Here is a 24,283-nt window from a genome sequence, read left to right on the forward strand (position 1 = left end):
TACAAGAGAGAGAAGGAAAGGACATGGAAATGGAGGACACAGATTAATCAGAACTGATCAAAGCCCTTTCGAGAAAAGAGGTTAAAGAAGCAATTGGAGAACAAAGGTACAATAAAGCGCCAGAAAATGAAAATATAAAGGCTGACCTGCTGAAGGCAGGAGGGAACATCATAATGGAAAAGTTAGAAGAACTTTACAAACAAATATGGGAAGAAGAGAGAATGTCACAACAATGGGAAAGAGGGATCACATGTCCAATATATAAAATTAAAGAGAAAACGCTATGTGAAAACTACAGAGGAATTACACTTCTCAATCTGGCATATAAATTATTTGCAAAGATACTAGTCAGGAGACTTTTCCCAGTAGTAGAGATGATGATCGGAGAATACCAGTGTGATTTTAGGAGAAACAGGTCGACCACAGATCAAATTTCTTCAATTAGAATAATGGTAAAAGTGCTATGAATACGATATTGACTTGCATCACCTCTACATTGACTTCAAACAAGCATATGACAGAATCAAGAAGAACAAACTGCTAACTATCATGAGAGAGCCAAAAATAGCAATGAAACTAGTAAGATTAAAAAGAAGGACATTTAAAGAAACAACAAGTAAAGTAAAGATTGAAGGAGAATTATCAAGAGAATTAAAATTGTGAGAGACGAGTAAGGCAAGGAGTCGTCATATCAACCCTGTTATTTAATCTAGCACTAAGAAAGGCTATCAGACATCTGAGTATTAACCCAGGAGCAAAAATTGATAATAGGATGTGGCAATGGCTAGCATGTTCACTGGCATTGAAGAAATTTTTCTCTTCCAAAGAGATAAGAGAAAAAATAATATATACAAAACAATTGTACGCCCAATTATAGCATATGGGTCAAAAACCTAGACGTTAGGGAAAAGGCATGAAGAGTGTTAAGAAGATAGGAAAGGAAGATCTTGATAAGAATTTTTGGAGCAGGGAGAGAGAACGAATCCTGGAGGATATGAACAAACATAGAAATACAAGAACTTTATAATAATCAGGACATTGTAACAGAGATTAAGTGTGGACGAATTACATGGTTAGGGCATGTGTAGCGAATGGAAGATTGCAGAGTGAGCAAGAAAGTATTAGGCGGGGGACCAGGTAGAAGAAGAAGGACAGGAGGACCTTGGAAACGATGGCTCGACAACGTGCAGAAAGATCTGAGAAGCCTGGGAGTCCGGAGATGGAGGACGAAGGCTACAAATAGAGACGACTGGAGGCTGGTTGTGAAGGAGGCCAAGGCCCTACATGTATTGCAGCACCAAGAAGTAAGTAAGTAATTAAGTAAGTGGAATAGAGATCAATCATAATGTGTATTTACTTCGTTAAAGTTATGTGTTAAGACTTTAAAAGTTAAACAACATGAAACTCAGTGCCAGAATGGCCAGATTTAGAGTGAAAATATACATAGGGTAACTTAGGGTGAATCGGATTACAGGGTGAAATTGCCGGCCCCTGTGGGGGCATCCCCATCTTTGCAAATTAACAAAAAGTTGCACAAAAAGCGAAGTAAAATAAATCAAATCAAATGAAATCTTTTGAAATTCTCTCTCTCTACACAAAGCGAAACGAAGTCAAGGATATGTATCGATGTGGCATTGAAGTTTGGAACTTCTAGCATCTAGTGAACGTAAAAACTACCAGCGAATAGTGTATTTGAAACTGCTAAGAAGTACAGAAAATACTCGTGTTAAAGGAAAGTTGAGAAGTGAAACTGTGTTTCAAAAATACCTATGTGTATGTATTAGTGTTATACTGTACTATAGCCGGTATTTTAAAGACAATTTCTGCGTAACATGGTATTTAACTTAGTTGTCGTAAATAGAAGAAATCATGATATTTCCCTTAATTCTTGTCACCGTTACATCCAACTGATGAACATAAAATTCTTGCGCTTTGGGGGATTAGGCTCAACATTGCTGTATTCCACCAATAGTAATGTTTAAAGTAAAGAAAACCACGCATAATTTTCTGTTTCTCCAATGAATCGTTGACAACTTTCGGACCCACCATGTTTCCTGAATTCTGTTTGATTCTTTTGAATGGACATGTGACACACAAGAACCTAAATACATAGACGTTTTATGAGAAGAACGACATACACATGATATGTCTACCAAACGATATGACACATCGATTACAGACTTCGGACTTTCCTTCTCCGAGTGCAATAACTTCATACGCAATACAAGAGGGTGAGATAAACAAATACATTAACTTTAAAAGCATTTCGAAGGCAGCATCGCTGATGGTAGCGACTTAGTCCCATATGTGTTTATCCTCTGATTCAACAGTCTGCTGAAGAACTAAGAGTGTTCAAATGTGTCCGTGATCAAGGAAGAAAGAAGTTTATTTGTGGAAGATGTGCGAACAGAAAAAAAGGTCCTGCACTCTGAATCTAAGATTTGTATTGGAAATTAAATACTAAGATTGCCTATTTCAATGTTAGGTAATTGATCCGTGTATTCCTCACGTGGGACCCAATTCACACAATACTCTTAAGGGTGAATAGGGTCATGCAGAGTTGTAATCTAAATGCTGTGAGCAAAAAATAAGTGAACTTAAAAAAATATTAGTTGCAGGCAGTTATTTATTTAAGATCTATTTATATCTATATAGGTATAGAAGTGCGAGGCGTGTTTGGAAAGTAAAGCAAAAGGGATACACATCTAAGGAAAAATATCGTCTAAATCTAAAGTTGATTTAGAGGGGATTAACGCTCAGGCTATGTGAGAGCCTGGTGTTATAAATAATGGCTGCGAGAGGTACATTTGTACGATATGTAAGACATAAGTTGACTACACTGACAGTAAACTTGATCCTTAGTCTTTCCGGAAACGTTCATCACACAGTGCTGCGCTGAGTCTTCTACGAGTCATGCGTGCAGGAAATGGTTGCGGCGATAAAAATCCAGCCAAATGCGTGGTGCGGGTGGTGATGTTGTTTCTGCAGCACGCGTGACTCACAAGACTAGTGTTTACACTTTACGTACGTTCAAATAAGAAAAATTAAATGTCGTAGTAAATAATATAGAATATGGTTATACTGGTGCCTGATGTTGTTTGCTCTCTCTTACAGTGCATGAGAATGTGTATGATGAAAGTTGCTAGAGTCGTATTTTTTATTCTGAACCTGGCCCTTCAAGCACTGAGTTTCATGTTGTTTAACTTTTATGGTACTAACAGATAACTTTACCTTAGTAAATGTACATTATGATCATTGATCTCTAAACCTCTTAAATTCTCAATTAAGGAACATGCGCATATGGAGTGCTTATTTATAACGTATAAACAACCCGTATAACTATGAAACTAATTGCTCACCTTAAAAGTAATCTCTGTAGAAGTTGAGGATTTTGTCCCACCGACCTGGCAGTAGGTCAGACAACAGAAGGTGGGCTGTTGCTGCAACAACCAATCACTCACTGTATCCTACAATTCAGCGTTCAAGTTGAACCGGCAACAACGTAGTGACCGATACAGCTCACCAAAGATTGCATAATCGCACGGAGACATGTCCGGATTATAAGGTGAGTGCTTGAGCGTCTCCCACAAAAATCTGAGCAATAGGTCCCGGAAATTGGCCGTATGATGCAGATCATGGATCGTCCTGGAATAACATTCTTCCTTCGCGAAGGAACCTCCGACTTCACTCCGTTACCCGCGAAAGAGATAAGGAATGCTCCTCATCCACCACCATCGAATGACGGCAGTGTATGGGGAACATTGTTTATCTTTGTCGTGGGTGAAGGAACGGGTGAAGGAGGTTCCTTCACGAACGAAGAACGTCACTTAAGGACGATACACCACCTGGACTATACGGCCAATATTGTCCAGGAGCTGTTACTCAGATTTCGGTGCGATGTATTCTAGCATCCACCTTACAATCCCGACATGTCCCAGTACGATTGTGCCATCTCTGGTGAGCTGAAACGGGCACTGCTGCAAAGTTGCCGGTTCAATTTGAACACTGAGCTGAAGGATGCAGTGAATGACTCGTTGTTGCAGCAACAGCAAACCTTCTACAGACCTCCCACTGTCCTACTGCCAGGACGTTAGGACAAGTGCCTCAACGTCTACGGGGATTACTTTTAAGGTAAGCACATAGTGTCATAGTTATACAGTGTTTTCCAATGACTGACGCTTATACATTATGAATATACACTTCATATGCACATGTTTCATAATGGAGAATTTGAGAGGCTTAAACATCAATCATGATGTACATTTACTACGGTAAAGTTATCTGCTAATCACTAATCTGGGGTCCATTCGGACGCTGGGGTGAATTCGGACAAGAGTGTATCTCCTCCTCTGTGGAGCCTGCAGCATTGCACTAGTGTGTTGTGAGTTCCTGCATTGTCGCTTGTGGCATTGCTGAGTTATGTGTAGCTGATAATCTTCAGTTGTTGAACCTGTGTACGTGTGCCAATGTACGTGTCAGACGTGTCTGAAGTTAGAAGAGAATTTACATTAGCGGAAACTTTCGGTCGTACCTGACAAATAATGGGAATCAGGAATATTTGTCCCAAGAATGCGTCAACAATGGAGGTGTGAGGACAGATCTATGATAGTGTAAGCTGTGTCCATTTGCAAATGGAATTGTAGCAGCAATCGAAGTGGTAGACCGTGCTTCATCGGGGTCAATTCGGACAATGCTGCATGTGTACAGATAAGAAGTTGAGGACAGAATTATGGAAACTATGATAAGAAAGATTTGGAGAATGCCACAAGAGATGTGAAGGCTGGAAAATCAATACACTACAGACTACGTAGACAGCAGTGGTGAATCAGAAATACAAGAGGGAGAGAGAGAACGAGAGAGACCATGTCAGAAACTGTAATCATGTTCTAGAAGAGGATATGATGTGCTTGTAACATGCGTAATACATAGACAGATAACAAAAAAGAACAAAAACGAAATTATGTTGAGGTTGAAACTGGTGAAGCAGCAAGAAACTTTCATGTGAAATTTCTGTCCTTATAATAACAGTAGAACAGTCTTTGTGTTTCCTACCGTAGATGATGAGGATTCCATTGCAAAAGATCAAATCATGCAGATTCTTTCAAAGCCAAAAGAGAAGAGAGGAAAATTCACATTTGGATATGATATTCTGAGACTTTGTACTGGAAGCATGATTTAAGAAAGAACAATTAATCACAAAATGATGTGATTGTCTTGTTTAATATGCAGATTATGTAATGGATATTTGTATCTATGCAAGTATTTTGTCTCTATGTAGCCCTTTGCTTTTTTAAAAACTAATTTTTGTGTCAGAAATCTCCCGTATGGTAAAAATTCGTACAAACTGTTTGTACAATTGCTTGTCCGAAATCATACCAAAACGTGGGGTGACTTCGGACATCAAATATGTTTTAATATAATTTGAAGTATGTTCATTCATGGCATGTTTTATCTTAGTTGAGTTCCTCATAAATATACCCCACAATGCAATAGCGTAAGAATTGTCCGTGCTCAAAAGCTTGTATGATATACTTATTAAAAAGTCACCAAAGCGTCCGAATTTACTCCAGATTACGGTAGGTTAAAAGTTACACAACATGAAGCTCAGTGCTAGAAAGACCAAATTTAGAATGATCAGATACATAGGGTAACTTATGGTCAATCGGGTTACAGGGTGAATAGGGTCACTTTTGATATTCTTGATATTCTCTCTCCTTACACAAAACCAAACGAACTGATGGAAAAGTTTCGATCTGGCAGTGAAGTTTGGAACTTCTGGCATGTAGTGGACGTAGAAACTACCAGGGAGTAGTGTATTTGAAACTGCCAAGAAGTACAGAACACACTCGTGTTAAAGGAAAGTAAAGAAGAAAAACTGTTTTAAAAATGCCTATGTGTATTTATTAGTGTTGTACTGAACTATATGCGATATTTTAAAGATCATTTATGCGTAAGATGGTGTTTAGTTGTGTTAGAAGAAGACATGATATTTCGTTTAATATTTGTCGCTATTACAGTGATTCCAACTGATGAACAGATTTGTTCCGGAGATTAGGCTCAACACCATACGTGGCTGTATTCCACAAATAGTAATGATTAATGGAAACGATGGCGCCTTGTAATTAAGGGGACCCAGGTTTGATACCCGGTGGAGGCACATAGTGGTTCGGATTCCACTTTAAACTGTAGGTCCAATCCCGATTAACCTTACTGCTCATAAAGTGGACTTAAAATACCAACTCAATCATTAAATCAATGGTTAAAGGAAAGAACACCACCCATAATTTTCTGACTGTTTCCCCAATGCTTTCTTTGACAACTTTCTGACCCATCACGTTTTCTGAATCCTGTTTGATTCTTTTGGAGGGGCATGCGCCACACAAGAACTTAAATATTTTGAAGTTGTATGAGAAGAACGACATACACATGATGTGTCTACCAAGCCATATGACACATCGACTACAGCCTTTGGATTTTTCGTTTTTCAAGCCTCCAATTCACATATTTCTCAGAGTGCAATAACTGTAAGCTACATGAGGGGGTGAGTAAAAGTAATACATGAACTTTGGAAGCATTTTGGAGGCAGCATGGTTTATGGTAGCAACTCCAGCAATAGCAGAGAATGGTTTGCGTCCCATATGTGTTTATCCGCTAATGAAACAAAGTCCGTCTGCAGAACCACAGGTGTGCTCAAGGAAGAAGAAAGTTTATTTGTGGAAGCTGTGCGAACAAAAAAAAAGTCCTACACTCTTGAATTCGAAATTAGTTACTAATATTGCCTATTTCAATGTTAGATAACTGACCCATATAACCCTCACATGTGACCCGATTCACACAAAACCCTTAAGGGTGAATATGGTCATGCAGAGTTGTAATCTAAATTCTGTGGGCAAAAGATAAGAACTTAAAAATATTAGTTGCTGGCAGTTTTAGTTCAAGGATCTATTTATAACTATATAGGTATAGAAGTACGAGGCGTGTTTGGAAAGTAAAGACAAAAGGGATATACTATATCTGAGAGAAAATATGTAAGACATAAGTTGACAATACTGACAGTAAACTTGATCCTTAGTCTTTCCAGAAATGTTCATTAGACAGTGCTGAGCTGAGTCTTGTACGAGTCACGCGTGCAGGAAATGTCTGAGGTGATAAAGAATCCCGCCAAATGTGAAGTGCGGTTTTTTTTGTGGTTCCTCCAGCACGCGCGACTCACAAGACTAGTCTTTACAGCTTACGTATGTTCAAATAAGGAAAAAGGTAGTAGTTTATAATATGGACTGGTGACTAATGATGTTTGTTCTCTCAGCATCTGTACGATGAAAGTTGCTGGTGTCGCATCTATTCACTCTAAATCTGTCCATTCAAGCACCCAGTTTTATGTTGTTTAACTTTTGTAATATTAACAGATAACTTTACCGTAGTAAATGTACATTATGATCATTGATCTCTAAGCCTCTTAAATTTTCAATTGAAGGAACATGTGCATTTAAGTGTTTATTTATAATGCATAAGGATTATTCAGTGGGAAAAATATCACTCTGTACAACTATGAAACTATGTGCTCACCTCAAAAGCAATCTCTGTAGACGCTCAGACATTTGTGCTACCGTCCTGGCTGTAGGCCAGTAGAAGCCCTGTAGAAGGTGGGCGGTTGCTACAACAACCAGTCACTCACTGCATCCTTCACCTTAAAGTCCAAGTTGAACCGGAAAACATGCAGTGCCGATTAAGACCACAAAAGATGGCATGATCACACGGAGACATGTCCGGTTTATAAGGTAGGTGCTGGAATGTTTCCCACCGAAATCTGAGCAACAGGTAACGGACAACATTGGCCTTATGTCCACGTAGTGGATCGTACTGCAGTGACGCTCTTCCTTCGCGAAGGAACGTCCGACTCCCTCCTTCACCCGCGACTGAGATGAACAATGCTCCCCATACACCGCCGTCATCGACGGTGAATATCTCGCGTACTTGCGTCTTCCGACACCAGAAAACGCACGACTGCTCGATGGTCTTTCTTACTGGCCTCCACGATATGCTGGACGGCAAGTCTCTGCACATCTGCACTTCACACGGCTTACACTCGCACTGCTTCACACAATCGTGCGACTCGACTGCCATCTACCGGGCGACAACGGATTCCCCTCCCAGTGGCAGCAAGAGTTTCGTGGTGCCATGGCATCTACATGTCGAAATACGAGGTGACCTGTTTACCAATGACAGGCCCTTATAATTCGGACCACCAACCGCCGCTGCCTCCCCGCCCCACGCGGCACCAACTGCGACGAGCGCTCCCCTGTGCGACACCACCCCTACACTGTCCAACACGGCGTCCAGTTACCCAAGGAACCCACCCCCTGTGGCACATGAGGGTGGAAGTGTGGAGTTTTCACCAACGAGTGCTTTTCAGCAGCCGCTGGTGACTACGTCCCCACCGACTTGGGTTACGTATCCCAGTGGTCATTCACCCCTCCGCAGTGCTGGTTCTCCCCGTGTAGGCGTGGATTCCATCAAGCCCGTTTTGACCTGTGGCCCTTGTCCGAATCCGCAGGTGCAAACCTCGCTCGAAGTGGGAATTCCTATTCCGAACTACATCAAGTCTCTGCCCAAGTAGTGACTCGCTCTCTCCCATTCTCTAACGTTATGGAGGCCTTGGTCAACAGACAGATCATAGTTGGGGGATGCTTTTCCGAGTGTAGGGAATGGTCGTATGGATCAACCGGGAGACAATAAAGCAAGTGGGGGATGCTTCCTTCAGATTTTCTTAACTGGAGGAATATCATCCCCCGTGTCCCCCCCACTTCAAGCTCTAGGCGCAACACTCCAAAGCACCTTACTACCCGTCGAATCCCCGTACCGTTCTTCTCTGAATCTGCGTCACAGGTAGAGTTTGAGAGGACAGGATGGAAGGTGCGTCAAGTGCACCCTTAATAAGCCTTTTTGCTCTCCCCGAAATAGGCAATAGTTAGGGTGGATAGTTCAATGAACTAACCAATTCTCTAACTATACACTGGTAATGGCAACAGACACTCTGCCTCCGATAGCGAATTGCTATCGACAATTGCACCCTTGAGTATGCGGATGACGTCTAAACTTGCACCTGGCGGGAGAAAGCGGCAACAGTGCTGTTCTTTACCAGTTAAATCAGAACGCATTGAACGGTAGGGGAAAGCGACGGGAAACAAAACGGATTCGAACACAGATTTAAGTCTTGGGTCAAATGTGAGGGCGGTAGAGGAAGCGGGGGTGGGGGATATTTTCTGATAGGGCAGTCTTATTTGATGTGTCCTACCAATTAAGTAAATTCATTTCTATAGTGTATATTTGAGACCAGCTATTTTTTTGTGGACCTTTCTTGATTTTCGTTAATGGACACATCGAACGGTGTTGCCCTTCTCCATTTACACCCTTGCCCCACTCCATTGTGGCCATGAGCCATAATCCTCCCACGGGGCGATAAGTCGGTGGTGGCTCCTGCGTTTCGAGAGGCAAATGGTTGCAAACTAACTCAGCGTCCACCACCTTCAAAGCAGTGGCGTGCTCAGGGTTTTCGGAGGGCAGGGGTTACATCATCACTCTTAGTAGTCATATCTCATTTTGTAATCCTCTCCTCCCTTTAGCGTTTTTTTTTTTAAATACTAGGCCAAAAGAAGGGTAATGACCTCTATCAACTCCCCTTGGACACGCCACTGTTATGCAGCAAGATTCTTGCTTCCGAACATTGAAGCTCCATTCTGACTGGCTAGAATTTGCCAGCGTTTCGCATCTTTGTTAAGAATACTCCGCTGTGGGAAGGATGGTGGATCTAACAGCAAGGTGGACCTCATTCTTGCAGCTTCCACCAAACCCTATTTTGCTGCCCCGTGGGGTTCACCCAGGACTTAAACCGAGCTTTAAGCCAAAAAAAATCCATGGAACCCAGTGCCTTGTGGGATCTGTGGGCCTCACCCTCCCCTTCCCATCCCCTTCCCCTAAGGCTGAGGAGAGCCTTAGAAAATGGAACCGTAGTTTTTCCCCTCTGGCCAAACAGGCCATTCATCGAGGGCGGGTTTTCTTATTATTAAAGGCATAAATCCCTTCTTTTTTTTACGTCTAATTGAACCTGAAAAAAATGTATTCATTTTAGTTTTATGGAAAACGATAATAAACAATCTAGCTATACCAGTTCCACAATGTTTAATGCTTTGCTAATTGGGAACACACGAGAGGAATTCAATAAAGGTTTTTTCTAATCCACTTCCAGTGTCCGTATGGGAATTAGAGTGCTCTTGGGAAAACTCTTTACACGTGATACACTGCAATTTGTAGCCACGAAGTAATAACTGTTGTTGTATGAGGGATGTAAAGTGTGAGGATGAAGCTATTGACGACAGAGCAGTTATCAGGTTCTTCTTCCTTAAAAGCAACACACCCCAGAAACTTTCCCAGGAGCTGACGACGGTGTATGACCCAGATGCCCTATTCTGTGAGGCCATAATGCACTGGTCGATTGATTTGTTGTTCTAAGTCTACTTTATGCACAGGAAGGCTAATCGGGACTGGACCTGCAGTTTAAGTGGGATCCGCACCACTGTGTCATGTGCCTCCGAAGGGTAACGAACCCGGGATCCCCTAATTACAAGGCAACGACGTTACCACTACGCCATCGGGGAGGCTCCCCATAAAGCACTGGTATAGGCAATTCTAATTCCTATGTGGAAACGGCTCCTATTCTCGGGAGACCACTGTCGGCCATTGAGACACCCAGGGTGCGAAATCACTGAAGACTAGTGGACGAGAGGAGGACCTTAATGCACACGCACGCACCAAAATAATGTTTACACTCTTTGAACTTTAATAAGAGAGAAATTATTAAAGATGACTTGACTGGCCTTTTTGCATTTGAAGCTGCAATGTCTATGTTGAGGATGTGTTTTTAGTCCCGTCACAGCCTGCCAAGCGGTAGTCGTTAGAAGGGAACGGATTTTTAGGTGCTAAGGAAGAGGATTTAGGACTTTTAGGTGCTTATAATATATTAATAGGCATAATTATTAATTCATTAATAATTTTATGAAATACCTGGTTTTAGATCAATTTGTATGCAAAAGTTACTATTTTTTGTGCAATCAATACTATTCTCCGATTATAAAAATTTACAATTTGTCCAAAGTACAACTTGATCATGGTTTGAAGTACTGCACCACCATATGCTTTTCAATGTTCTCCGTGGTGAAGTTCTTCCAGTCATCCGTGAATGGGCTCTTGTACAGTCACAGACACTTCTGGGTTGTAACAATCTCAAAAACTTTCAACGTGATCGTTACAACCCAGATCTGTTCATGGAGAACCTTCTTTTTACACCGCAAGAAGTAACTGGTACAAAAAAAAAGAACTTCATGGTTCGGATCCCACTTTAAACTGTATCCTGAGTCCCGAACAGTCTATCTGTGCATAAATTGTGCTAAGAAATCCAAACGTCGAAACTCAAACCGCATGCAAGTTCGCGGTGGTCTTCTCTATAATAGGGCAGTTGTAGTTTCCGGCGCAACCCTCCCCTTTCACCTAACTGTTGTGTCAATTGGGAAAACAGGTGACATGATTGGTCACTTGCAGGGTTGCCTTTCCTACTCGTTACACCAGACACTCGAAACAGCCAAACTTCAAATCTCCCTGCGCTCTTACACTTTTCGAGGCCGGGAATAACGAAATAACTGTTTTAACAACTGAATGAGGGCGCAGTGGTAGCGTCGTCGCCTTCTGATCATGGGGTCCCGGGTTCCATACCCGGTGGAAGCACATAGTGGTTCGGACCCCACTTTGAACTGAAGGTCTAGTCGGTGTTAGCTTTACTGTGCATAAATGGACTTGAAAACACCAACTCAATCAACAACTGAATGATTTTGTAGCTAGGATTCTGTCCCAAAACAGCCTGCATTTTTGTTTGGTATGCTACACCTACGGTCCCTTTAATTACCTGGGAAGTACAGCGTTTAATAGCGGAGAACGCCTCATCCAGTCAGTTTGCTCTACATATTTCCAATTTCGTGATGCAGACTGGAAGATGGCGGAAATATGCACAGACACTGACAACCCTTGCTGTACCATTGCTTCTCTTGGCTCTTGGATTCGTCTAAAGTTTCAAGGTTCAAGGGTCTCAAACCTTTGTGGTGGAAATTGACAGTTGTTCTTAATAAAAGTTAATTTTGAAGTTAAGCGAATTGTTTAAAAAGCGTTTTTCAAGTCATAATAGGGCTTTTAGGCATTTATAGGAGTTTATAATTCATTTAGACATTTTTAGGTCCTATAGAATTTCAATAGGGGGGTGCTGGGTACATAAAACGCAAAGATCTCTGAATAGCATACTAATCATTAGTGTACGCACATTGCAGAGGTGAGAAATTTTGCTCTCGAGAAACGTACGAAGAGTCGAATAACCATACAGATCTCCTGATTTAGCACCGGTAAATTACTACCTGTGGGGAACTGAAGCCAGAAACACTGAGTTGAGTGGGACATGAAATTGAGACGCTTCCCTTCCTGTAGAAACCGTATCTGTTGTTTATCGATCTGCTCAGATTGCACATAATGTATTGCTGCCAATTGTGCTCATTCTGAACATCTATAACTTTAAGGTATGTGACACCAAAAAAAGTTCGTGTTCTTTGTTATTGGCGTTGGAGTGTAAACACTATTTTCGGACACTCTGTATATACGTATATCATATATTTATAGTAGTTATGTACCCGCGTTGAGTCCGATAAATCAATTGATTGGAAAAGATCGATCTAAGATCAATTGATGATGTAGTTGTGTGGGCAAGCAAGGGGTATTGTTGTGAGCGATGACGTCATAAAATGGGTGTGTCTTAAGTTGTGAGGCTGATTCTGATTGGTGGAATGTTTTAAAATGGGCGTGGCTTAATTTTGTGAGGAGCGTTTTGATTGGTTGTTGGGAAGAGGAAAAGTATTCGGGTTTTTCCCGGTCGGCCGCCGTCTGAAAACAGATGGCGTTGATGATTCTGAAATTCTGGGAATTTGGGTTGGGAAGGAGGAAAAGTATCAAACGATTTTCCGGTGACGGTTGGTTTTCTCGGAATTTCCGGCGTCTGAAAACAGATGGCGTTGATGAGGCTTTTAAGGCGTGCGGTGAAGGTTAAGTGCCTGTTCTTGGAAAATGTGGTTTGTTGAGTGTTAGTTCGAGAAAATGTTGTGAGAATTAATGGATGTGGTTTGTGTAATGGGTCTGGAATGGTAATTGCTTTTTCGTGTTTGAGTGAAGTGTTTTAAGGTCTGTTTTTCAAGGAATTTTGTCGGGAGATTATTTCAGGGTCTGGTGAATGTTCGAGCAGATGACGTTGAAGTGTTGAGTGTGCGAGTCCTAGAAATTGTGTGGGATGAGAGTAGGGTTTCGGGGAATGAGTAATGTTTGATGTCTGGTGTTAATTGGTTTGGTTTTGCGAGAAAGATTATCGTTAAGTGGTTCCAGGAATTGGTGAGCGATGTGTGTGTGGACGGTTGAGAGTGATATGCATGGACCGGATGAATGATGTGCGGAATGGTTGAATGCTGTGCTGGAAGGAGGATTCTCTGCAAAGCATGTGGGATAGCACGTGATGGAGAAAGAGCATAAGGAGAAAAAATGTGCCGGAGAAGACGGATGTAGATAAATTATACAGAGTAAAAAAAGTACGATTCTCGGAAGAGTTGAGTGTGTACAGTGTACCAGGACAGCAAGAAGATATGAGAGGCACGTGGGCGTTGGACGCTCTGCGCGAACGAATACGCACGGAATGTATTGATAACGTAGATCGGAAGGAAGGTATATAAGGGGCTAGCGGATTGTGTTGTTACCAGAATCACCATCTCCATTGTAGAATCAGCAGAGTCGCCTACCTGGAGCAGCATGAATTCCCGGATATCATAGAGGAGACCGGCACGTCGGAAGCAGAAAACGATACAACTTGAAAGGTGAGAAAATAAAATACATTACCTATGGCAGCAGAGGTTTATTTCGGAAATGTACAGCCTATGGTGGGGGTTGGCTGTTCCCGGTCCTCTGGTGGAGGTAATGGAGGCGTAAGATGTCCCTCCTCCTCCTCCTCCTCCTCCTCCCGCTGCACCAAATTAATGAGGGGCGGATCTTCCTCCTCTTCCAGAGCAGGAGAAGGAGGACGAACATAGCCTCTGAGGACCGCCGCGTCGATCCATTCTGAAAAACAATATATAATAATTAAAAAAATATATTCGGTTCCATGTAGATATTGGCTATAAAAGAAAAAGTGGTATGTGAGATATATAATCGGGAAAAATGGTGAACATGCATGTGAAACCAATTTAACTAACCGGGGCTTATTTGCAGTAAGTTTTAATGAGGCCTAACAGGACCGCAACAGGGCGTTCTTTGAAACATGAGTACAGGAGGCCTACAACCTTAAAAGTGGGGTATGTGTAGATTCCGAATATACAATACTCTAGGGATAACAGGACCGTAACTGAGGACCCTTTGAAACACGAGGTCCGGGAAACAGGGTCAGTAACGAGGACCCCTTGAAACTTGAGGTCTGGCGAAAACAGGGTCGCAACTAAGGGCACTTTGAAACGTGAGGTCCGGGACAAACAGGATTGTGACTGAGGGTCTTTTATTTCAATTTTGTTCAAAACTTTTTAAACGTGTTTAAAACATTTTAAACTTTTTTCGATTTTTCGATTTTTGCGGTTTTATTTTTTCGATTTTAAACAAGGATAGTTGATAGGTTGTCGGACCATGTCAAAATATACAATGTTATAAGAAATAAATTAAAATAATTACCTTTGGCGGACGGAAAGTGTCTTCCATTCTTTGACGATTGAGGTGACGCCGAACCGCGAATACGGCTAACGTCTGTTCGTATTTTCCGATTGATTTCTGCCTACTCCTCCAGACACCTCCTAGCATCCCTGGTGAGCTCTGCGAAGTGCTCTTCTTCTTCTGCTCCTATCTGGTATTCGTGAAAAGCATTTCGCAGAGCCTCCCCTTGCTGCATGTTACGTTCCTGAAAATATGTGTGAATTAATATATAACAGTGATTACAGTTTGTGTAATATATATATATATATATATATATATATATATATATATATATATATATAACTAATATATTTTCTGTCTATTTTTAGATGACTACACTTCCACTAGGGTTCAGTCTACTGTATGGTGACGTAAAAGAGGAGACGGGGACTACAACAGAAGAGAGAAGAAATTTGTGGAGCAAAGTTCACGCACGACAAGTAGAAAAGCATGTAGGCAGCTACGTCAATTTCTGCGAAGAAAACGGATTGGCCGAAGATTTATTGCGCCGACTAGAAGAAACGTGTAAAGATTTTGAAGTGAAGGTGGACACATTGGTGAAAATATTCAGCTTCATTATTGAAAAAAAAGAAACGCGGCAGTGTTTGGTGATTTTGTAGAAAACATACAGAGAGCCCAATATGTACCCTCGCATTTATCGTTAAGAATCTGTTTCGAGTTAATGGAACTATTTAAAAGTGTGAGGAATGAAAGAGCAGAAAATAAGAAAACAGGGGGAACGGGGAAAGAGCTAGAGGAACGGATGGTGGAGATGTTAAAAAAGAGAAAACTGAACGAATAAACATTACTAATATTACTAATAAACTAACACGTTTCGTTCAGTTGTGGGAAAATTAAACAATCTAGCTGATTTTAAATTTACTTTATGCACAGAACCATAGGTTTCCATCGGGAATCGAACCCGAGATTGTACATATAACGTCTACATTGAGAGGTATTGCATTTAATGGGTATAATAAAATATGTATAATAGTTTCTTGTAATAAAAATATATGCTGTATACAGAAAATATGTTATTGTTAATATGAATATGAAAGAGGTACTTACCAAATTTCCATCAGCCATCGCACGTTCTGCTTGACCCAACACGAAGTAACAGAATGAGTGGAGGAAAATCTGTTTCAGAAGGTCTGCAGACTTCCTTACACGCTTAAGTCATTAGCAAGCGTGTTACGCGGAAATCTGTAGAAGAGATTAAATTGCGGTGACTGGAGTTCTTTATTACATCATGACAGATTTACAAGGAGGAAAATGCGGGACTGAGGCCTGCAGTTCTGAGATGAGTTTCACAGTAGTTCCTTGTTGCATCCGGTCGACTCTGATAACGTTATGTACATAGTACTTCCTTGTTCCATCCAGACAGATAATAAAAGTATGGAGATATAATTGCATAACCAACTTCCTTGTTAGGTCCTCACAGAACGTCTGAGAAAGAACATCGTGAAATAGATGATGTTGAAAATGTAGCGTTATTGTAATTGCGTTTGTTTCTTAAATAAACAGAATCAGAGTCGACCTACACATATAGCAAATCCGTTTTTACAGGGTTTGAGTGGACTCGTTGCAAAATACAAAATTAAAGCAATCAGTTTTTTGTTTTTTTGTTTTAGGACACACAGGGGGGAGTCGAACCCCTTTGAAAATGCAAAGTTATTTCTATTATTTCTTCCCGGGGCCAAACAGAGTCGGAGTCGCCCTTTGAAAATGCACAGATATGGCAAATCAATTTTATGTTAGATCACACAGGGCCGGACAATAGGCCCGCCATGTTGACCGCAATGTCGGGTTTCTGTATTTCAGAGCGTAGACCCCCTCCATATACTCTTGACGTACAGATTCCGAATCTACAATTGCCTTCACTCTAGTTCAAGTAGGGCCGGCTGGACGGCCCTCCGAAATTTTCCGGACATGTTTTTCGAGTTTTTCAATTTACCTACAACAGATAGGTGCAAGTTAACATCGCCGACGGTTACTACGTAATATTATACAATTAATTGTCATCTCAGCTCGTCATGACAATGGGGGCCGACATCTTGGCCGCCATCTTGGTTTTTGTTATTTTTACCGTAGATCTCCGCCCATATACTCTATTTAAAGGTGTTGACGTACAGATTCCTAATCTACAATTGCCTTCACTTTAGTTCAAGTAGGGCCGGCTGGACGGCCCTTCGAAACTTTCCGGACATGTTTTTCGAGTTTTTCAATTTACCTACAACAGATAGGTGCCAGTAAACATCACCGACGGTTACTACGTAATATTATACAATTAATTGTCATCTCAGCTCGTCATGACAATGGGGGCCGCCATCTTGGCCACCATCTTGGTTTTTGTTATTTTTACCGTAGACCTCCGTCCATATACACTATTTAAAGGTGTTGATATACAGATTCCGAATCTACAATTGCTTTCACTCTAGTCCAATTAGGGGCTGGACGGCCCTTCGAAATTTTCCGGACATGTTTTTCGAGTTTTTCAATTTACCTACAACAGGTAGGTGCCAGTAAACATCACCGACGGTTACTACGTAATATTATACAATTAATTGTCATCTCACCTCGTCATGACAATGGGGGCCGCCATCTTGGTTTTTGTTATTTTGACTTTAGACCTCCGTCCATATACTCTATGGAAAGGTGTTGACGTATACATTCCGAATCTACAATTGCTTTCACTCTAGTCCAATTAGGGACGGCTGGACGGCCCTTCGAAACTTTCCGGACATGTTTTTCGAGTTTTTCAATTTACCTACAACAGATAGGTGCCAGTAAACATCGCCGACGGTTACTACGTAACATTATACAATTAATTGTCATCTCAGCTCGTCATGACAATGGGGGCCGCCATCTTTGTTTTTGTTATTTTGACCGTAGACCTCCGTCCATATACTCTATGGAAAGGTGTTGACGTACAGATTCCGAATCTACAATTGCCTTCACTCTAGTCCAATTAGGGTCGGCTGGACGGCCCTTCGAAATTTTCCGGACATGTTTTTCGAGTTTTTCAATTTACCTACAACAGATAGGTGACAATATCTATCACCGACGGTTACTACGTAATATTATAGAATTAGTAGTCATCTCAGGTTCTGATGCTGGTGTGACAATGGGGGTCGCCACCTTTGCTTGGAGGATGAGTGATAGTGTGTTGGACTCGGAATAAAGTAGAGCAGTTAGGGATGGTTCGGGGATTTATTGGAAAAGAGTGTTAATTAGTTCCGAGAATTTTAGATGGTTTCATAGCAGTCAGGAAAACATCTGGTGAGGACAGTTAGCTATTTCCGAGAATTTTACTTGGGTTTGATATCAGAAAGAACAACATCTGGTGAAGACAGTTAGCTTTTCCGAGAATTTTACATGAGCATTCATATCAGCCAGAAAGGGGGAAGACGGTTAGCAGAGGACTGTTACAGATTTCCGGAGAGTTTGCAGATCAGACGGCAAAACCGTTAGGAACGGAAATAACTGGTTTGGTATGCTTGCGTATATAAAGTACGGTGTTCTCTCCACATGACAGTCTTCGTGACACAGACATCGTACGATCATGGACGTACAGTTATCCGCTGACGATCTGTTATTGCTATATCGTGATGGATATTACAAAACACCTAGACAGTTACAGGAAGTGTTGGTGCAAATTGCGCAAAAAATCATCGCAGGAGAAAGAATCTCCTTGCTCGAGGAGTATGACCGCTTACTACGGACAGTGGCAACATCCGTACCCGATCTTTATGGAGAAGGATGGACAGGTATTTCCGAAGAATAACCAGGCCCTTCATCAACACCCGATCCTGTATCCCGAGTTACTGAGGAGAAGCAGACAACCGCATTTGACCCTGTTACATCACCAGGACCTTCAAGGAACGTCGCACCTGGATCAGGCTCGGAACCTTTACCAGGACCGTCATGCAGACCGGATCCCATGCCCCCAGCAGAAACGTCATCCCCGAGTGTTTCTGTATCAGATAGAAGAGGTAAGAAAAGAAAATGTGATACAGTGTCTCGTGAACAAATAGGGAATATAATATTGCATAACATTCAAGAACGTGAATATCCCAAATTCCATTCCAAAGGACGTCGTGTGGAATTCAGTTTCTCGCACCCTCCACAAAATGTTGATCCTCACACATGGATTCGTGAAGGTGTTGAAAATCTTCTCACCTATGTTGAGAAAAACACCAAAGATGAAGACAAGATATGTTTAACTCTGTCTAACATATCTGATCCCACCGTGAAATATATTTATGTCGGATGGCACAGATGTGACCAGTTACACAGTGATATGGTGTGGAACATTATGTATAAAATATTGCAGAGCGCGAAAACATTCACGGCTACAGACCGTTTAATTTTGCGCGCCGACCATGTCGACATACCTGTCGGAGGTGGCGGAGGTAAAAGAACATATTGTTTACCTAATTACATGTTAAGCACGCAAAAAGAACTGTCGTCGGTGTGCCGAATAGAAAGAAACCACTCTGTTTAGCTGAAGCTTTGATAATAGGAAAATCCCATGCTGATAATGATCCGTCTTATTCACAGTACCGAAAAAAATAGAAATCTTCTGAAACCTGTTTTCGAACTTATGCGCAAAGCAGATGTAGATCTCACAAACAATGCGTGTGCAGGAAGTGGAATTCCTGAACTGAGAAAATTTCAGCAAGTTCTTGCAGAATATAAAATTGTTGTATACAACAATCTTCGTGATGTGAAAGATGTTTTGTTTGAAGGACAGGTTAAAAATGCTTCCAAATATATATACCTTCTCTATGATAACACTCGACAGCATTATGATGTGATAGTGAACCGTGTTGGAGCATTTGCGGCAAAACAAGAATGTCGCGGGTGTAACGAACTCATATTTCAAAAAGCTCATAACCATCTGTGTAAACAATTATGTTCTATGTGCCGTTCAACTCCACCGTGTGTGCCTGAACAGGGTGTTCGCAGAATATGCCAGACATGTCACAGAATTTTCAAAAATGGGAACTGCTTCACAAATCATGTCTCTACACCATTCCGAAACGGTACAGTCTGTAGTGAAATCCAACAGTGTCCCAGATGTTTCAGAATTATTCTAACAAACAATACATATGAAAAAGTGCATAAATGTAATATGAAGTACTGTACTGTATGTAACTGTGTGAAACCTATAAATCATTTCTGTCACATGGCTGTACCGAAAACTAAAGTGAATTCGAAATTTCTATATATATTCTACGATTTTGAATGTTATACAGACATTCCTTACTCTGAGAAAGAAAAAGCGTTTCTTCATGTCCCGAATCTTATTGTAGTACAGACAGCCTGTCACTCGTGTTACAAGAAGGAGGATTTAACAGTTCCCTGTTCTGTTTGCGGAACCAGAGAGTTTATATTCTGGGATGACCCTGTAGACACTTTTCTGTCCTATCTCGAATTGCAGCACAAGTTTTCCAACATAACCATTTGTGCACACAATGCACGAGGCTACGACTGCACATTTCTGCTACGGAGAATGTTGGAAAAAGAAATGAAACCTCGTGTGATCTTAGACGGTACCAAAATCATCAGTATGTCATACCAAAATCTTCATTTTGTGGACAGTCTCAACTACGTTCAGACAAATCTTGCTGGATTTTCCAAACTTTTCGGTTTACCTGTTCAGAAAGGATATTATCCGCATCTGTGGAACACCTACAAGAACAGAAATTACATAGGACCGATGCCTCCTCCTTCTCCATACGGCTATGAATATATGAAAACAGTCAAAGATCAGCACCGTTTTATGTCTTGGTATGACATTGAATGCAGCAAAAATGTTCCTTTCAACAACAAAAACCAACTTCTCCAATACTGCATCAAGGATAGTAGTAGCATCAAGGATAGTAGTAGTATTGATGATATTATTGGGACACTTATAGCGTACATGAAGAGCCCATTTGATTAAACAGCCCGATTTGGCTACACTTAAAACTATGCCAAGATGCCCATATGCCCCAATTTCCCAAGTGTGATATGCTCTTAATCCCAAGAATTCTGAATTCTAGTGTACAAATGAAGAACCCCCAACAGACAGATTTGCCTACACTTAAAACAATGTCAAGATGCCCGCCCATATACCCCAATCGGCCATGTGTGTACATATTTAAGTCTAAAGAATTCTGAATTCTAGTGTAGAAATGAAGAACCCCCCTCAGACAGATTTGGCCAAGTGTGCAAAGGCTGAATCTCTCAGTTTGTTGTCCATAAGCTTGTCAAAAATATGCCCCCTTGATATTGTTTTGACTACACCTAAAACTAAGCCAAAAATGCTCATAAGAGCTTTTGCTCTACAACTTACAGATCTAATTCAATATAGGATTATTTGGACAAAGGCATGCGTACAAATTGAAGTTTTATGTTCTTTCTAATCTTTGATCAGTTTCATGCCCAGGGCAGTAATTACTTTGCTCAACAATGTATTAATCTGTTTGATCGGGAAAATTGATGCATTGCTGAGCAAAGTAATTATTTACCCCAGGCAATAAATTATGCATGCTTGGAGGCTTTTATATGCTGGCACGCAAGAGATATAATCTACACAGCTAAAAAGGGGCATTAATTGAAGGAAATTCTTAGTAAAAAAACATTACCCCCCTTGCATGCTGTCATGCAAGCCTGGGTACAATTCTAAAAGGCTCTGTTCTGTTAATATAAACACAAGTGAGACTTACAGAATATTCATTGCACAGTTCAAAATCCAATTTTGACTGTATTTAGTTGATATAGAGCTCATAGCTCCTGGGTTCTGATACTCAATAAAATGTGGACATAGTCCCATGGCTTATTGCCTTGTAAACAAGAGCTCTGGGTTTGAGTCCTGGTAAAATGTGAGGCCTCCCCTGATTGCAAAGTGTTAATATTGTTGCCTTGTAAACAAGAGCTCTGGGTTTGAGTCCTGGTAAAATGTGAGGCCTCCCCTGATTGCAAAGTGTTAATATTGTTGCCTTGTAAACAAGAGCTCTGGGTTTGAGTCCTGGTAAAATGTGAGGCCTCCCCTGATGGCAAAGTGTTAATATTGTTGCCTTGTAAACAAGAGCTCTGGGTTTGAGTCCTGATAAAATGTGTAAGATTGAAATACATGTGGCAAAATAATATCTCTACACGTGAGATTTTGAGAATATTCACTGCTAGTTAATATACAACTGATAGCTCGCAGATCTGAAACCTGGTAAAGTGTGTTATACAACAGCATAATAGAGCAAAATTATTTTATATTGGGGATCACCAGAGCCTAGTTATTGCTGTTGTCTGGGTATAAAAGCATCAGCTCAGCCACTAACTGCTGTTATAATTGTTTTGGCATATTGTCCATAGTTCTGTTTTTTTGGACCAAGAAATTTTATATAAATAAACAATAAAAATGCCAAATCAAAAATATTGCAATCAATGCAATAAAAATATATCTAGTTCTAATTGGTCTAGGCACCGGCATATTTGTGACCCTAAGAAATGCAGAAAGGCCACAAAAATGTGTCCAAGATGCCATAAAATATTAAGCAAGGCATATTACAAAAGGCATAAGTGTACTTGTTATGTACAGTCATCAATATTGCCCTCACAACCATCTACATCTGGTCTGAAAAGGAAGCATGAAGCACCTGTTAATGCTAGAGCAGCAAAGCAGCCACGCTATGCACCACCTATCCATAGCAGTTTTGCTGGCCAATTAAGGGATCACTGTTTTAAATCAGAGCCAAGATGTGACATTAAGAATTTTTTGAACAGTATAAATCCTGATGTGCAGGCAGTTCTAAATGCACAAAATGGCTCTTATAAGCTGTCCCTCAAATTGTTTACACAATATAAGAAGCCAAATGGCACAAAATTTACACAGCCCACATAACAGAAACTGTAGCTGTATATTCAAATGCAAATTCAGACAAAATAATAAGCAGTTTGATAGATCAATTGAATATTAAACACTCTGAATTTGCTGGAAAAGAGTCAGGATGGAGCCTATGCGGATCTCCACACAAGTTATATGTTAATATTTCTGAATTCAGCCCATTACGAGGATCTACATATCTACCATTACCTGCCAATATTAAAAACAAAAGAGCCGTGGTTAACATAAAAAATAATGATGAGAAATGTTTTCTGTGGTGTATTTTAGCTGCTTTGTATCCAGTTTTAGATCATCCTGAGAGAATAACTTATTATAAACAATATGAACACAATTTTGATGAAGCAATGGAGGGCTTAAAATATCCAATGTCAGTTCAGAATATTGATAAATTTGAAAAAAAGGCCAGGGATATCAATGGTAAACAATTATCTATTAATGTTTTTATTTGTTCTACTGGCCGTGGCAATTGCTTGATAGCACCTCTCAGAATCAGTACACTTGATGATGATTCTGCTGTTCCGATTGATCTGTTCTTAATTGAAGGGGATGACACACACCATTACACTCTGATACACAGTCTTGAAGCTTTAGTAAGAAAACAAATAGACAAATTTAATAGAATATTCAAGTTGTGCAGAAGATGTTTAACTGTATTTGATGGTCAAAAAATGGTGAATGGGGTTCGGGAATTGAATACAGAAATTGCTAAAAACAAGTTAATTGAGCATCTGAAATACTGTGGCAACCATAAACCTGTTCATATGCTTATGCCTAACCCAAGTGAAAATGCCAAATTCAAAAAGTTTGAAGCCTTGTTGGAACACCCAGCATATATAGTGTGTGATTTTGAATCAAACCTCAAACCCCTTGCATTCTGTAGCCCAGATCCTGAGGAATCTTCAATTACATCATATCAATTACATGAACCTTCTAGTTTTTATTATGTGGTTGTACAGGATGGGGTTGTTAGTAAAGAATATTTATACATGGGAGCAGATGCCATCAAAGAATTTGCACATAGAATAGAAAATGAGTGCCATGACATAGCATCTAATATCTTATTAAAATCAAAACCTATGATGCCTTTAACAGAGAAACAGATTGAAGATTTCAACAATGCAGAAAAATGCCCGGTATGTGATTGTGAATTTTCAGATACAAATAGCAAGGTGAAACACCATTCTCATACAGATGGTAAATTCTTAATGGCCCTGTGTAATAGCTGTAATATTAAGATCCAGAGACCAAAATTTGTCCCTATATTTTGCCATGGTGCATCTAATTATGATTTTCATCATTTGATCAGGTACGAGGGGTTTGACAAGCAGAATTTAAATATTTTAGCTGAAAATAATGAGAAATATATTGCTATTAGCAAGAAAATTGAAGTTAATGGTGTTTCTATTCACTTAAGATTTCTTGATTCCTACAGAATTCTGTCTGCTAGCCTGGCTACACTGGCCACTCAATTATCTGATGATCAATTCAAAATCACATGTGCTTTGTTTCCAAATCAGGAGCTGAAATTAATTAGGCGGAAGGGTGTATACCCATATGATTATGTTACAGGTTTTTCTAAATTTGATG

The sequence above is a fragment of the Lepisma saccharinum genome, chromosome 10 (assembly GCF_977018435.1).
Source record: "Lepisma saccharinum chromosome 10, izLepSacc3.1, whole genome shotgun sequence".
In the NCBI taxonomy this organism is placed as follows: Eukaryota; Metazoa; Arthropoda; class Insecta; order Zygentoma; family Lepismatidae; genus Lepisma; species Lepisma saccharinum.